The sequence below is a fragment of the Narcine bancroftii genome, chromosome 5, assembly GCF_036971445.1.
Source record: "Narcine bancroftii isolate sNarBan1 chromosome 5, sNarBan1.hap1, whole genome shotgun sequence".
NCBI lineage: Eukaryota > Metazoa > Chordata > Chondrichthyes > Torpediniformes > Narcinidae > Narcine > Narcine bancroftii.
The window spans coordinates 78,458,195-78,476,225 of NC_091473.1; the positions used below are offsets into that span (position 1 = coordinate 78,458,195).

Consider the following 18,031-nt stretch of genomic DNA (forward strand, 5'->3'; position numbering starts at 1 on the left):
TGACCAGCAATCCCTTCCAAAACAGTGAACACTGAATCCAGTCCAAATTCCACTTCCACTTTGTGAGATTCACCTTCTCTAACTGCAAGCTCCTCCTCCTGGACGTATTCCAATAAGGTAAATTCCTCTTCTTCCTCAGTCATCACAGGTCCTTTAAATGAACAGCTGCAGGTCTGGACAACTGACGCCGGCACCCCAACCTCTTCGGGATGCCGGCGTTCGGGTTCCCCACAGCGCCGATTTTTTCCAACAGCTCCCGGGTCCACAGTCTGTGTGTTGTTCAGATGGCTGGCTCCTCCCTTGGCTCCATCCTCACCTACCCCAATATAAACCCTGGTTTTCCCGCCTTACCTCAGATTCACCTGTGTCTACGGGCCATTGATTGTAAACTATTAAAAGCGTGTTTGTACTCCTCACTTGTCTCTGAGTGCATTCAGTTGTGTTACCTGTGGAAAAGAATTAGCTTATTTTTGTGATGTTTTATTGATTCTGCGGTGATATCGCGGTGGCCAAGGCCCAAGATGGTGGCACAGCAGTCGCTTGCAGTCGCCTCTTCAGACTTAGTGCTTCTGTCCTACGCTGATTTGCTGTCTGTAATTGTATGTAGTTTTTATGTAGCACCGTGGTTTCAGAGAAATGTCTCGTTTTGTCTTTTAAAATGACAAGTAAAGGCTATTACTACATCTGAACTAATCAGCAACTCAATCTCAGAGTTGATTTCACAGAAACAAACATTTTTAAAATGCATCCACAGTTCAATGTCATTTTGATGTGAGATGTTTCCTTTATGCACAGGCATAATTTTCTGGGTGTATATGCCTGAGAGTTCACAAAAATCATTCCTATCCAGTTCAGCAATCTCTAGGCCCAAAACCACGTTGGTTTCAATGTGTTTAACTTGACCTATAGTTCTCAATAGCATTTGTGACCTTCTTCCTTTAATATTAAGCTTATTCATTAGCCCCTCAGTGCAAAATGATGCAATGCTTCTTGGGTCAAAAAATGTACAAACACTTCCTTTCTTGGCCTTGAAATGTACAGGTACTATTATAAGTTTGCAGTTGTTCTCACTGGCCCCAGTAAGACCTTTTGACTATACCAAGGCTTCAGCACTCTTTTCTTGCTGTTTGTTCCTTTTCCATATTCTTCTTTTTCTGGAAGTTAGGTAGTATTTTTGGATGCTTTTGACTGCAAATGTCACCACTAAGTCACTTTTTGCAGTATTTTTCTGCTGTGTCCTTTACTCAGACAGCCAAAACATACTGCGTTTTCCTTCAGAAAAGCGACTTTCTCACTATGTGACTTTTTACCAATTGTGCACATTTTTCCAAAGCTGATCATAATGGAATGAATATTTCTTCACAGCAGGCAAACTTTCCTTTTCCCTAATTTCTTCATCCGCAACCACCAGGGAGGTGGCAAATGTACTTTTTTTCAATTTTGTTTGAGTTGGCATCTTGAAAATTTTAACCTCTTTGCTCATCTTTGGAATATCTTCGATATCTCTAAATCCTGCTATTGCTGCAATCTGCATGTGCCATTCCAGGAAACCCACAATATATTCAAAAGTAGCATTTTGTCTGAAGCTCGCAAACCCTTGCTCTCCACAAATCCCTTAGCTGGTAAGGCTCTTCTGGCTGATGGTTAACATATTAGAAAACATGTTAAGCTCATGCACATTGTCAATATCTTCCATGGCATTACAACATCTTCTTAATAAAAGAGCATGTCCTTGTAACGCCTTTGTGTCATCTGACTTTATTGATGCCCATGAAAGTGCTTTATCCATATAAGCCATCGGAATTCTGGTTGCCAAAATGTTCACAGTAAAGCCCTTGCCTTCAGGAATCCCTTTTCTGGCTCCAAATTTAGGCAACTCCTTACAAGTTCCTTTGGCAGTCCCTCAGTATACTGTTCCAGATGATAAGAATGACATCTGGAGTTTTTATTCTTGCTTTCAATATTGTGTTCAAAAAATTTAACGAACACTTGGATCTCCACCAAAAATTTGAATCTCCTTCTTGGGCAGGGAAGTAGAGATCTTGTTGCTCTATTAATAAAGCAGTAATTTCATTTCATTTTCCTATGATTGACAATATATTACTCTGTTCATCATTACTTTGTCCATCCAGATTACTGTTACTTGATGGTAGCGCCATGTATTCTGCTTCATAAGATGGCATTTGGTTGACATCTATGTCCACTGGGTTCATTATTGGGGTTTGAGATATGGAATCACTAAGCTTTAACCTGGCTAGTTCAGGACCATACTCTTCTTGGAACCATAACACTGGCTCTTCTTTGGTATTAAATATTTCCTTTTTCTATTGTCCTTACTCAAAAACCTTAGACGCTTTAAATAATTTACTTCGAGCACAAGATACCTCTGAGCCTTCTAGTACCCTCATCTTGAACTCAATAACAGCTTATTTTTACACAATTCCTTTTGCCTCCTAAGCTGCTTCCTGGTTCTTCGTAACTGATCCTCCTGCTCTTCCTCTATTTAAGGCATATTTATCCCTATGCCTTTCTCGTTCTACTTCAAGAGCGGCCTTTTCAGCTTTAACTTTTACACATGTAGATGCAATACTTGAAACACTGGAACTTGCTCTAGAACTCCTCTTGCTTCTCCTGCTACAAATATTTGACTCACTATCACCTGGTCATATTTCATCTTCTCTTTCAAAGGTTGTCTTAATATCTGACTTTCTCTCCACTCTGGATTGCCCATCTCCACACCACCATCTTGTGGTACATCTTCAGCCATTTCTATGTGGCTCATCTTAGTTTCTATTTCTGTTAATTGCAGTAATTCTTTGGGATTTGTATTCCCAGCAGCTGTAATCTTGTGATTTTTCTCTTGCCTTATTCAGTCTTGCAAAAAGAACAGCTTTGTTTCCACTTGTATCTAAGTGCCGCCATTGCAATTCCTCTTTAAGTATCGTGACCTTCATCTACTCAGCATGTAGCTCTTCAGGGGTTTGCAGCTTCAGCAGGGGCTGCCATATTATCTATTCAGCCAACCGTCACACTCAGATATCAAACATGTACAATAATAACTCCAAAATCATAAAGTCCTCAAAGGACAGGCACCAGTTTCTCCAAACTGTGTTCTATCTTGCAATAAACACACAGAAGGAATCATTTAGTAAGGCTTACCACTTCTTCAATGGCCCTGGTGATGCTGTTGATCATGCCTCCTTGAGTACATAATGCTCTAAACCAGTGGTTCTCAACCTTTTTCTTTCCACTCACATACCACTTTAAGTAATCACTATGTCATCAGTGCTCTGTGATTAGTAAGGGATTGCTTAAATGTACAGGTACACAATCCTTTATCTGGAACCCTTGGGGGATAGTATGTTCCGAATTTTGGATTTTCCTGGATTTCAAAACAAAAGCCAGCTGCCCCAGATTTAAGCCCACCCGAATTGTACTGCCATATCCACCCCCTTCCAGTCATGCTGGCATTTCTCTTCCCTTCCTACCCAAGGCGTGCTGCCATCTCTCTCTCTCCCTGCCCACCCTAGTCGCACTGCCGTCTCTTTCCCCTTGCCCACCTGAGCCACGCTACCATCTCTCTCCCCCCGCCTGCCCTAGTCGCACTGCTGACTCTCTCCCTCCACCCACCTGAGCCATGCTGACGTCTCTCACTCTCTCCCTGCCCACCCAAGTCATGCTGCCGTCTCTCTCCCCCATCGTCCACCTGAGTCATGTTGTCGTCTCTCCCCATCCACCCAGTCATGAAGCTGTCTCTTCCCCCCACCTCCCACCAACCCTAGATGTGCTGCTCTCTCTCTCTCTCTCTCTCTCTCTCTCCCCCCCCCCCTCCACTGTACCAGCACCAGGAAAAAATGTCGGTTTTTGGAGCTTTCCAGATTTTAGATGTCTGGATAAAGGAATGTGTTCCTGTATATGAGTGAGAAGGGAAATTTGAGAATCACTGCTCAAGACCCAATTGTTACGGAAATATTTTGCTTGAGAAAAATTGTCATTGGACCATTTCCTTTGGAGTTATGAAACAGTGCACATAACGAGATAATTAGGTACGATTAAAACAGTAGTTTTCAAACTAAGAAATCCCTTACTAATCACAGAACACCTATGGCAATGGCAATACTTAAAGTGAAATGTGAATGGAAAGAAAAAGGTTGAGAACTACCGCTCTAAATAGAGCCCATTCAATCCAGACTGAATTCAAAATCCAATTTCTAACTTTCTATCATTTTAAATTCTGTTTTTTATTGACAAAAAATTGTAGTGACTATTTTCCTTTATAATCATTTGGAGGATATCAGAATGTTGTTGTTGTCTATGACTCATTCAAGCAAATCTGTACTAAAGTCAAGTTGAGTTTTCCAAAGTTTATTTTTATTAATGTTATTATCAGTCACTATACATTGTTACAAGCCATTAAAACTTTGTTAGACAGTGTGAAAACTTTGTTAAATAATCAATAAAAATTTTCAGACATTCTAATTCCTTACCATTTTATAGAACAAACTAACATGTTTATCTCTCTAACAAGCCATAAGACTTTGGCTTGAAGATGTTGTGGGAGACATTCAAAGCATATGAAAACAACATCTTGAAAGATGCATACAGAATTTGCTTGCAACTGTGAAATACATTTTAACCATTACACCAATAAAGGCAATCCTGTTGGATTCCCAAGTAATAAGTGATTTTTTTAGCTTAAAAGAGCCATTTCGCTGTCTTTCATTTTAGCCTCTTTAAAGGTGCACAATACTAGATGAAGAAAAATAATGTCTACCTGCAGTAGTAATCCATGGTTTTTAATGAACAGTAAATAGTTCTATAAATGTTGGTCTCCAAAAGTTGAGAAAACATTACGAATCTGTTCATCTGTTGGTTTCTTCATGCTTGTCAAATATGATAGGCTTACAGAATTGGAATACAATGGCCTCATACCATGTTTCACTGGGCAAACAGCCTGCTGCTATGGCTGTACAGTAGCAAGAAGGTAATCAGCAAATAGATAATTCTAATTCATAATGTCAGGAGGCAATAACTAAGAATCAAAGATCTTTTAAAACTGCACCAGATTTAATAAGAACTTGACAGAACAAAGATGGACGAAAAGAGCCTAAAGGATGAATCAGGTCCCAAATACACACAAAAAAAATCAGAAACTGTCAGAGAAAACAAAATTGTAAACTTAAGAAGCACAATCTGACTGAATTTTTAAATTATTCAGTGCTATATATACGTTCCTTGTCAAATATAACATACTACTACAATCTTTTATTCCAGTCAGAAGAAAATAATTTCACAAGCCAAACTACCAGATGCAGATTATCATAGAAAATCAGTGTTGTTATCTCTTCCCTACATTTAACATGCTTATCAGCACTTTTCTCCAACAGATGTGTGGTTACCTCCCTTTATTGGTTCAATATGAGGCATTTTTTGACATTGCACCAGTTTGATTATGCACCCTATTTGAGGACAAAAAGGATACAGCAGATAGGCACAGACAAGGGCAGATTTTATTTATCTTATATATTTTTCACTCTGGTCATAGACAATGGGAATGGCAGCCAAGGCAGGGGAATGCTCTGCTTGCAGAATGTGAGTAGTCAGGGAAGCTAGCAGTATCCCTGATGACTTCATCTGTGAGAAGTGCATCCAATTGCAACTCCTGACAAACTGAGTTAAGAAATTGAAATGGGACACTATCACACCAAGGAAGCAGGAGGAAGGTAGCTGAGTGACAGTTAGGAGAGGGAAAGGGAACAGGCAGGCAGTGGAGGGCACCCCTGTGGGCATTCCCCCCAATAATAAGTATATAATTTTGAACACTGCTGGGGGAGGGAATAACCTATCAGGGACACGCCACGGTGGTCAAGTATTGGCATGGAGTCTAGTCTGGAGGCTAAGAAGGGAAGGGAGAAGAAGCAAGCTGCAGTGATAAAGGATTCCATTGTTAGGGGATCATTTAAAAGGTTCTGTGGAAGGGATCGAGATTTTTGAATGGTTTCCTCCCTGAGATATCTCAGATCTTGTTCATGGCATTCTCAGGAGGGAGATTGAGCAGCCAAATGTGGTGATCCATGTAGAGACCAAAGACATGGGTAGGAAGGGTGATGAGATTTCTGGGAGTTCAGTGCAAAGTTGAAGGGGATGACCTCAGGATTGTGTTCTCAGGACTGCTACCCATCCTATGTGCCTTGAGATTAGAAATAGAAGGATAATGCTAAAGGCATGGTGTAGCAAGGAGGGCTTCAGGTTCTGGATTATTAGATTCTCTTCCAGGGAGGTAGGTCCTGTTCCAACAGGATGGTTTGCATCTGAACTAGAGGAGGACTAATATCCTTGCTGGAAAGTTTGCTAGTGCTGCTCCAGGGTTTAAACTAGATTTAGAGGGGGATGGGAACAAGAGTGCCAGAGCAGTTAGGGGAGTGGAGGAGGGAAAATATGATATGAAAATTCCAGGTAGCATTAGTGGTCAGAGCATTAAACGTGGTGGAAAAGTTCTCAGGTGCATCTATTTCAATGCAAAGAGTATTGTAAGAAAGGCAGATGAGTTTAGAGCATGGATTGGCATGTGGAATTATGATATTGTGGCCATAGTGAAACTTGGTTGTGGGAGGGGCAGGATTTTCTGGGCTTCTGTTGTTTCAGACATGATAAAATGGTTGGGGGGTGGTGAAAGGGGGAGGAGTGGCATTGCTCATCAGGGAAAATATCACAAATGTGGTCAAGCAAGACAAGCTAGAGGGCCCATCTACTGAGGCTATGTGGGTGGAGTTGAGAAATGGGAAAGGTATGAGCACACTCTTGAGATTGAATTAGAGACCACCCAATAGTCAGCAAGAATTGCAGGAGCAAATCTGTGGAGAGATAGCAGACAGCAGCAGGAAACATAAGGCTGCGATAGTTAGAGATTTTAACTTGCCACATGTTGACTGTGACTCTCAAGCTGTAAGAGGGCTTAATGGCTGGTAGTTTATCAGATATGTTCAAGACAGTTTTCTAAATCAACATATATGGGTGCCAACGTGATAAAAATGCAATACTGGATCTCCTATTAGGGAACGAGACAGAACAGGTGAAAGAAGTAGGGGAAGATAATGCCATTATTTTCAAGGTAATTATGGAGAAGGATAGGTCGTGTCCTTGGATTGAGATTCTAAACTGGAGAAAAGCCAATATTGAAGAAACAAGGAAGGATCTAGAATGTGTGGAATAGGATAAATTGTTTTCTGGCAAGGATGTATGAAGTAAGTGGAGACCAAATGTGATATTTTGAGAGTACAGAGTTTATACCTTCTTGTCAGGATTATAGCCAAAGTTAACAAACATGGAGAATCTTAGTTTTTAAGGGATATTGGAGATCTGGTTCAGAAGAAGAGAGGTGTATAGCAGGTATAGGCAACATGGAGCAAATGAGGTACCTGAGGAGTATGTAAAATGAAAGAAAAACTACAAGAAAAATCAAGAAGACTAAAATAAGACATGAGGTTGTTTTGGGAGACAATGTGAAGGAAAATCCTATGGGTTTCTACAGGTATAGTCAGAGCAAAGGTATAGAAATGAACAAAATTGATCCCCTTGAAGATCAGAGTGGTCAGTTAACTATGGAGGCAAAAGAGAATGGGGAGACCTTAAATGGATTTTTTGCATCAGTATTTACTTAAGAAACTAACACCGAGCAAAGGGAAACAAGCAGTGAGGTTATGGAATCTAGACAGATTAGAGGAGGAGGTGCATGCTGTCTTAAAGCATTAAGGGTGGATAAATCCCCAGGGTGGGATAAGATAATCTCTCAGACCTTGAGGGAGGCTAGTATAGAAATTGCAGGGGCTCTGACAGAAATATTTTAAATGTCCTTTGCCACGGGTGAGGTGCTTGAGGATTGGAAGGGTAGCTCATGTTATTCCATTGTTTAAAAAAAGGCTCCAAAAGTAACCTTGGAAATTATAGGTCAGTGAGATTGACGTCAGTAGTAGATAAATTATTGAAATGTGTTCTAAGAGATTGGATATAAAAGTATTTGGATAGCCAGGGACAGATTAGGTATGGTCAACATTGCTTTGTGCATGGTAGGTCATGTTTAACCAAACTTATAGAGTTTTATGAGGAGGTTACCAGGAAAGTTAATGAAGAAAAGGCTGTGGGTGTTGTCTATGTTACGAGCACAAAGGACCCCAAAACCCAGCAGCAATAGATATTCACCATGACAAATGGTTACTTAAACAAAAGTTGTTTTTAATTATCTTCAAACATGAAAACAGAATCAAACATTAACTTATTTCTATTAATTTAACTATCCAATTTAACCCCCTTCTAATTCTAAGTGCACGTGTATGTAATGTGTGTGTAAATTTAAGAAAATTTATTTGGTTCACAATTCAATCTCACTTCTCATTCTTCATTGTTCTCTGGTTGCAGTCAATTCTTATATTGTGCACAAAATTTAACATATATAAAGTTCACCAGGCTTTCGTGCTTGAAAGGTAAATGTTTATTGGTCAGAAAGGTTCTTTTAGGGTTTGCAGAGAGAGATTTGTTGTTCCAGGATTTCCACAACTGAGGTACCACCATTAGTCACCTCAAGGTCTTGCTGATGAAACGTGCCCCATCATGGTTCTCCAGATGATAACCTTTTTCTTTCATACTACCACATATTTCCTTTCTGTTCTGCTTATTCCAAAAGAAACATCAGACAGATAGCAATTGCAGCCATCCGCCACTCTGGAGTATTTATGTTTCAGTTCCAACAAGGTTCCTAGCTTGCACCTTTCAGCTGTCTCTCTCTCTTCATCTGAAATACAAAACTGCCAGCCACATGTCCTTCTTTCTCTCACTTGCAAAAAAAACCACTCCTTCTTCAGAAAACAATAGGAGTTAGTCTTCTGCTCCCATCTGTTGTTTTTAGGTAAACAAACTTCTCACTGACCTTTGAGTGAGCACTTTGTAGAAAGGTCTGAAGCCTTGTAAAAACAGACAACCTGGCTCTTCCAAGACAATGGTCTCTTAATTTCATGACATCATTTCAATTAGCACCTACTTGTGAAATGTGCATAGCATTCTCCATAGTTTCTGTAAAATCACTGAATATGAATTCTTCAGTATTTCAAATAAGATCTGTTTTAAAGTGTGTGCCAGTATGTGACCTACTCTAATTTTACCAATTTATCTCCCAAATATATTCCATTACATCTACATGGACTTTAGTAAGAGATTTGGCAAGGTCACACATGGTAGGTTAGTCTGGACGGTTCAGAAGCTCAGTATTCATGGTGAAGTAATGAACTGGATTCGCATTTGCTAAATGGAAGGCCAAATACAGTTTTGGTCACCTAACTACAGGAAGTTATCAATAAGATTGAAAAAGTCCAGAAAAAGAGTTACTAGGATGTTGCCTAGACTTCAGGAACTGAATTACAGGGAAAGGTATACAGGTTAGGACTTTATTCCCTGGAGTGTAGAAGAATGATAGGAGATTTGATTGAAATATTTAAAATTCTGAAGGTTATAGACAGAGTAAATGTAGGTAAGTTTTTTTTTTCCCACTGAGGGTAGGTGATAAACAAACCAGAGGACATGGGTTAAGGGTGAAAGGGTAAAAGTTTAGGGGGAACAATAAGGGGAACTTCTTCACACACTACATGGGGGGGGGGGGGTTGGGGTGGAATGCACTGCCAGCTGAGATGGTGAATGTTGGTGAAATTTTAACATTTTAGAAGATTTTGGACAGGTACATGGATGGGAGAGGTGTGTAAGGCTTTGGACTGGGTTCAGGTCAATGGAACTAGGCAGAAAAATAGTTTGGCACAGACTAGAAGGGCTGTGTTTCTGTGCTGTAATGTTCTATGGTTCGATGTAGGTCACATCATTTATTTAATGGCAATGATTTTGACGGTGAGTTAAAGCACCACATCAACACACTGGTGAAACTCAATCACTTCTATCTTCTACCAATGTGCCTTCCATCAGCATAGATATCTATGCACTTCCAACTAAAAAATTAGGTATTGGAAAGAGAGAAAAGAGCCCATTCGAAAAAAAATAAAATAACAAAAATTCATTCATATCACACTGCTTTTGGGTAATAAAGTAAATGGAGTAGAAATACAAGAGGACCTCCGGTTAGGCTATAGTATGGAGTAGACATCCTTACCATAACTCCACACCTTTAGTATATTTTCCCCTGTTTACTTTTCTTGAAACTTTTGAATTGCATATTCTATATTTGAAATGGATAAGAGGCTGGAAAGACTGCTAAAAATGGAAAAACAGAAAGAAACAAGAAACTGCCCTGGCAAACCCGACTACTGAGAGTTCCTCCAATGTACTTGAACAAATTAAAGAATCTATTGATGCAGAATTTAAACATCTAGATGAAAGGCTTTTGACACTAGAAAACCAATTTTCACAGGCCTGTGATTCCAAGGTTAGTGTTTGACCTTAGCAGAATATGCTTTAAGGAAATTAACAAATGGGTCTGCCACCTGGAAGACAATAATAAGAAGCTAATGGTTAGAATTATTGATATGGAAAGTCGAAGTAGGTAACAAAATCTATGCATTGTAGGTTTAAGATATTGAGTCCGATGTGCTTGCTAAATTTTTATCTGATTTGTTGGCAATGGTGCTTGGAGATGTGTTATTTCCGACAATACCTGAGCCTGATAGAGCATACCGATCATTATTGCCTAAGCCTAAATCAGAGCAAAAACCACATTCTATAGTTATATGCCCTCATTGTTATCAAATGAAGGAACTGTTGATTCGTGAAGCTCATCATAAAGCTACCTTGCAATGTATTCAGAATAAACATGGCTTATTTGGGTTTGCAATGAACATCTACAGGAGATTGTTATTATTTTGCTTCTGGGCAAGAACATCTAATCAAAACCAGGAGATAGTGGGTTTTCAGAATTAATGTAAAACATTTAGAATCACAGAAGATTACTCTCCTAAAGTTATGAAAAAAAATGGGCTATCTATAGGGAAGTTATTTTGGAGTTTTATCAATGGGGATTGAAGCTTTCTTTCCTGTTTCCAGCATGTCTTAAAATCTCTCTCTCCAACGGAGTAAGAAATTATTTGTTTCAGTGTAAGACGCTAGGGAGTTCATTCACAACTTACCCGTTCCTGAATTATATTTTTTTTTCTGTTGAATGACTGCTTTGAAACGAGGATTTAATTTAATATGTTAAAGGCTTGGTCATTTGTTTTTAGAGTTTTTACAGAAAAAACATTGTTATTGTGAGTTGAATTAATCTGGAGTGGTTAGGAATAGAATTCAACACATTTTTGATTATATTTATGGATAAGTCTACTTTATTAAAATGGATTAAAAATCTATTTTATTTATCCTGTAAAAAAGATTTTTTAAACATTATTTTCATGAGAAATGTTTAATTTTTTTGATGTTTAATGTATCCAGAATAAACATGGCTTATTTTGGTTTGCAATGAACATCTATGAGGGATTTATATTGTTTTGCTTCTGAGCAAGAACATCTAATCAAAACCGGGAGATAGTCTCAGAATTAATTAGCATGCTGGCGGTTTTCCGTCAGCCTTGGAAAGGGTGGGACTGGAGAAGAATGGGGAAGGAATCATGGTGCTTTGCATTGGCATGGAGCTTAATTGTTTAGATCTTTCTGCTTCCAGTTTATGTACTCTATGGTTTAATAAGGCCATCTGCAGGCCGGAGGTCACTGTGCATACTGCACGAACTCAGCTTTGCAGGTGTGCATTGGGATTTCTGAAACTAGTTTTACTTTTAGTATATATTTTCTATACATGGCTAATCCTACTAAGTTCTAGAGTTGGTCTGTGAGAGGCTTAAATCATCCAGTAAAACAAAGGAAAGTGCCTTTACATTTACAATAACAAAGCTGTGATTATATTTTTACAGGAGGCATATATTTGTGGCAGTGATGTTTCGTGTCTGAAGTCATGATGGAAAGAGCAACAATATCATTTTTCCTTTCAAGCTAAATCAAGAGGTGCATTGATTCTGATTAATCAGAATATTCCTTTTAGTATACATAATGTTGTTTCAGATTCCAACAGTCATTTTGTTATTGTTCCAGGGAAATTACACGATAAATTGGTGTTTTTTTTTTCAAATGTTTATGCTCCTAATGTTGATGATCTGGGGGGGGTTTAAACTTTTTTTACTTCCTTGCCATATTAATTTATTCTAGGTGGGGACTTAACTGTTGGTTGAACCCTATCCTGGATCATTCATCATCTAACCCAGCAACATTAAACAAATTTGCCCTATTAATACATTTTTTTTTCATTGGATTGTGGTGTTTCAGGTGTTTGATATTTATTTTATCCTACCAATAGAGAATATTCTTTTTTTCCCCTGTTCATCGCACTTACTCACGTATTTGTTATTTTTTATTGATAATCATTTAATTTCATTCACTCATTCTTGTGAATACCATAGTATTGTAATATCTGTTGCAATGTCACTGAACCTTCCTAATTTTCCTCAAGATAAAAGACACTGGTATTTTAATTCAGTGTCATTATCAGATAAGGACTTCATTAAATTTATAGAAGGACAGATAGTTTAACCATATAACCATTTACGGAGTGGAAACAGGCCATGTTGGCCTTTCAAGTCCACACTGATTCACTGATTTTGTGCACCCTCTTCAGGCATTGGTCCCGGTAGATCTTCATTCAATAACGATGGATGAATTCAATGCAGGTGAAATCAGTCGTTCTCTTGCCTGTTTGGATTTTGTATTTCTCCGCACTGTTGTTGTTTCTGATGAGATTCGGAGTGATGGTCAAACCCATCTTTTTTTTTCCCATCCAACTATCTTTCAAAATTTGCAAAGTTTGAGGTCCACAGACACCTGCGCTATCAGTGATTCCGCGGATTAACGAATTGCGTTCTAAAGAGGTTTCAGCGCATCAGCAAAGGCAGGAGATATCAGAATACTTTTTTGATAGTAATCTTTCTTCTGAGATCTCTAGTTTAATTATATTGGATACTTTGATTAATGTAGCACTTAGGGGGTAAAATATTTCAGTATACTGGAAATAAGAAAATGAACATTAATAAAGAAATATTTGAGTTAAATAAAAAAATTAAACAGTTATATTAATAATGCACTAAAACTAAAAATTCAGATGTACATAAAAAACATATTGAACTTAAAACTAAATTTTATCTTCTCTCAACTAACCCAGCTAAATGCCAACTTTTGAAATCTAAAAGTAAATTTTACGTTCATGGTGATAAATCTGGTAAAATTTTGGCCAACCAACTGAGAGGATTTGGTGCTAAATGACACATCATAAAAGTTCATAGAGACAGCAAAGAAATGTATAGCAGTAACATGGAAAACTAAGAATTTGGTAAAAGTAGACAGATGGCATATTGAAATGCCAAATTGTATGCCTTTAGAAAAAAATTATTATAGCTTAAAGAATCAAATTGAAAACCTTTATAAAATTTGGGAACCATATACGGATTTTATGAATATAAGTCCATCCACATCCTCCTCCTTTCCCACCCCTCTCAGTTAGTAATTATAAAAAATAGTCAATGAATATTATATATGTTAGTAATATTATATATGTAGAATTAGGCATTCTTTCTTTTTATTTTTCCTTTTTAACTCCTTTCTGTTGGGGTAGGGATGGTTGAGGAGAAAATTTTAAAAAATATTGTATCATTTTGTATGGTTTGTTAAGTTACTGTATTATTGAATTTATACTTTGTATTGATACAAATGATAAAAAAAAATTTAAGTTCATAAAGATAATGGTATTATGGCTTCAGATCATTTGGAGATACACAATACATTTAAAAGATTCTACTCCAATTTATATTCTTCTGAATGTACGAATGATGGTAATATGATGGAAAATGTCTTAAATTGATTGAATATCCCCAAGATTTCCTTTGACATTCAAATCAAACTAGATAAATCTATTTTTCAAGAAGAAATAGTGTTTGCTATTTTCTCATTACAATATGGAAAGGCACTTGGATCTGATGGGTTCCTGGTGGAATTTTTCAAATTATTTTCTCAATGGCTCACACTTTACCTAAAGGTGGTGTTTGCTGATTCATTTGAACAGGGTAAACTTCCAGACTTGTTTAATGAGGCTTGTATATCTTTAATTGTGAAGAAGGATAAAGATACAACCAAATGTTCCTCTTATAGACCAATCAATGCTAAATAGGATGGAAAACATTTTACCATAAGTTATTTCTGAAGACCAAACAGGGTTTATTAAAAACTGATATTCCTATTTTAATATACTTCACTAAATGAATATTATGTATTTGCCATCCAGGAAAACTCCTGAGTGTATTCTTTCAGTGGATGCTGAAAAAGCTTTTGATCAGATAGAATGGGCATATATGTTTACAACCCTTTAAAATTTTAATGTTGATTCTGATTTTATTACATGGGTTAACTATTGTATTCATGACCCTCTGCCACAATACTTATTAATTTAGAACAATCTCAATGTGGCACTTGTCAAGGATGCCTGTTAAGTGCTTTATTATTTTACTGGCAATTGAACCATTGGCAATTGCATTTCATGAGTGGAAGAACATCTTGGGGATATAGTGGAAAGGAATTGAACATAAGGATCTCTTATTTTTCATTTTGAATCCACCCCTCCCCCATATGATGTCATTGCTTTCACAATTTAGTTAACTCTCAGGTTATAAATGGAATGTGCATAAAAGTAAACTTCTTCCATTGAATATTTCTGTGCCAGTGTGTGGTGATTCTTCTGTTAAGGTTTACCTACCTTGGTACTACAATTACAAAGAATCATAACCATCATTTTAGGGAGAATTATCTTGCTCTGCTTAAACAAGGGAAACATTCCCTGACTCAATGGTCACCTTTGTCCACAATTTCACTTGACCATATAAATTCTATTAAAATGAATATTTTGCCTAATTTTTTTATATATTTTTCAATCTGTTCCGATATTTGTTCCTAAATCATTTTTTAACAGACTTGACTTGGCCATATCATCTTACATAAGGAAGGGTAAAGTTCTTCTACACAGATCTAAGAAAGATGGTGGAATGGCTCCAGCTAACTTTAGATTTTATTATTGGGCAGTCAATGTATGAAGTCTTGCATTTTGGTCCTTTTATAATCATTCTGACTGCCCATTATGGATATCAATGGAGCTGAATTCCCCACAAAATTTTGCGAATTCAGCGCTTCTTGGCTCTTCACTTCAACTAAGTCAATAGATAATCCAATTGTTAAATATTCTATGAGAATTTGGAAACAATTTAGAAAACATTTTGCATTTCATAATTTTTCTCTCTCAAGTGCTATCATATCCAATCATTTTTTCAACCCTCTTTACATGATGATATTTTTCAGAGAGGGTATACAAAGCTTTAAGGATCTGTTCATTGATGGATATTTTGCATCATTTGAACAGCTTATTGGTAAATTTAACTTGCCCAAATCCCAATTTTTTAGAGATTTTCAACCCCAACATTTTCATGAATCACAAGTATATAATTTTTCAAGAGTCTGCATCAAATTTTGTAGATGAGATTTTTTTTAATTATTGCAATTTTAATAGTTTAATGGTTTAATGTATATTTTTACTAGAAATTGATATGTTTAAAATCAGACTGTTAGTTAAAATCAAAAATGCATTGGAATTGGATTTAAATTTGACTATATTGGATGTGGGTTGGGACACAATTCTTAAGTTGGTTAATAGCTCTGTTATGTGTTTGACATTGTCTATTACAATTCAAAGTGTTGTCTAAGGCTAAATTGTTTCATTTTTATTCCAATATGACTCCCTGGTGTTACAGGTGTAAGAACGGAGAAGCATCATTAATTCATATGATCTGGACTTGCCCTAATCTAGAAAAATACTGGAAAGAGGTTTTTCCATACTTTATAACTTTCAATATAGATTCAACATTGAATCCTTTGATGGCCCTCTTCGGTAAAATGGGAGGGAATAATTCTTCTTTAGTGCTGACTTACAGAATCTCGCGTCTCCAACAGATGAATTGAGCTGCAAAGGAATACTTCACTTTACTCTTTTGATATTTTCAGATGAAAGGATGGCAGCCCATGAGTTGGAAAGTGTCTGGGACATTTCATTCATGCCGCACAGGCCACCCCACAGCAAATAGGGTCAAAATAAGCCTAAACCAGGAATCTGTTTAAGGAAAGAGAGAAACAAATCCTATATGGGCAGTTCACATAAATCGGCATGCACTAGAAGGGTCAATTATGGCCTGTTTCCGTACTGTAATTGTTATATGGTTATATGTTATATATCTCTGGTTCAGAGTCGCGCTATTTCTTTTGCCTCTCTTTTGACAAGGCTTGTGATTTTACTTGAATGGAAGCTTATGGCTCACTATCTTACTTTATAATTTCACTCCAATATATTTGAATGGTCTGACTTGTTTCTTTTCCATATTCTGTATATATTTTTTTTACCTTCATTTTTATTTTAATACTAATCGTACATAACATCTGGCAACACAGTTAATTTGGACACTATAAACACAATAAAATTACAGATCTTGTGGTACATAGTTATTACAACTAATGGCTTCAATAATCAGTAATTGATTGCATACAGTGCATTTGAACCTTGGCTTAGATTGCTCACCTTGGCTTATGTAAAAATGCATCACTGTTTATACCCATAAATGTGCACATAAAGACTTGAACAGCTAGAGAATCCACCTCACATTGAAAATGTGCACAATGGCATGGTCAAAGTAGTACTGGGAGCTGGGCAGAACATACTAATCATTACAGATGTCAGCATAATGAGAGTTCAGAGAGAGGATGAAGGAGAAGGTCATCACAAATAAACTGCACACTTATAACATGTAAAACCAATTCTATTTCAGAGCTGTCATGAAGCATGTTAGACTCTAAAGAGGAAATATTAAGGATTAATATTAAAATGGAACAGATTATAATCCCAGAGTATCATAAAGGCAAATCAGACCAAGAAGATAAGAGATACATATAATTGGCAAAAGATGTTCACTCAAAAATGGATAAATATTTGCAATTATCTCTAAAGTAAACTTGAAATCAAAGTCATGAGGAGAATTCAGAGATGATGAAATAGCTGAAGAAGAAGCATTTTAACAGTCCTCCTATAGGAACATAGGAAGTAGTAACAGGAATAGGCCAAAAATGGCCCATCGAGCCTGCTCCGCCATTCAATACGATCATGCCTGATCTAATTTATGACCTAACTCCACCTACCTGCCTTCTCCCCATATCCCCTAATTCCTCTATCATGTAAAAATTTATCTAACCGAATTTTAAATATGTTTAATGAGGCAGCCTCAACCATTTCCCTGGTTAGAGAATTCCAAACATTCACTACTCTCTGGGAAAAACTATTTTTCCTCATCTCTGTCCTAAATCTACTCCCCCGAATCTTGAGACCGTGTCCTCTCATTTTAGTTTCCCCGGCCAGCTCAAAAAACCTTCCTACATCTATCCTATCCATACCCTTCATAATCCTATATGTTTCTATAAGATCTCCTCTCATTCTTCTGAACTCGAGCGAATACAATCCTAGATGATTTAACCTTTCATCATAAGTCAACCTAGTAAACCTCCTCTGGACCATCTCCAGATGGTCCATCTCCAAAGCCAGTATATCCTTCTTCAAATATGGAGACCAGAACTGGACACAGTACTCCAGGTGCGGTCTCACCAATACCTTATACAGTTGCAACATTACCTCCCTACTCCTGAATTCAATTCTCTCGCAATGAAGGCCAACATTCCATTTGCCTTCTTAATAACCTGCTGCACCTGCAACCTAACTTTTTGTGATTCATGCACAAGCACTCCCAAGTCCCTCTGCACAACAGCATGCTGTAGTTTTTCACCCTTTAAATAATATTCTCATCCCATATATTTTGTTTTCTGATTTTCTATATTTATATTGGTGTATGACCTATTTAATATGGGATAGATAACCTCTTTATTTGACTGGAATCATGCATAACTGGGTTATCAGTATTCTGAA

The 18,031-nt window shown here is 37.3% G+C and overlaps 2 protein-coding genes across 2 annotated transcripts in view; one reads left to right on the forward strand and one right to left on the reverse strand.

The window, feature by feature from the left end:
* The window catches only part of nr5a2 (nuclear receptor subfamily 5, group A, member 2), a 293,808-nt gene extending 280,135 nt beyond the window's left edge, over window positions 1-13,673 (forward strand). Inside the window, exon 8 of the transcript XR_011357658.1 lies at window positions 11,895-13,673. The gene's annotated coding sequence lies outside the window, so the exon portion shown is untranslated. The remainder of the gene's footprint in view (window positions 1-11,894) is intronic.
* The window catches only part of LOC138765302 (adhesion G protein-coupled receptor D2), a 326,991-nt gene that overhangs the window by 59,405 nt on the left and 249,555 nt on the right, over window positions 1-18,031 (reverse strand). The window lies entirely within an intron of this gene.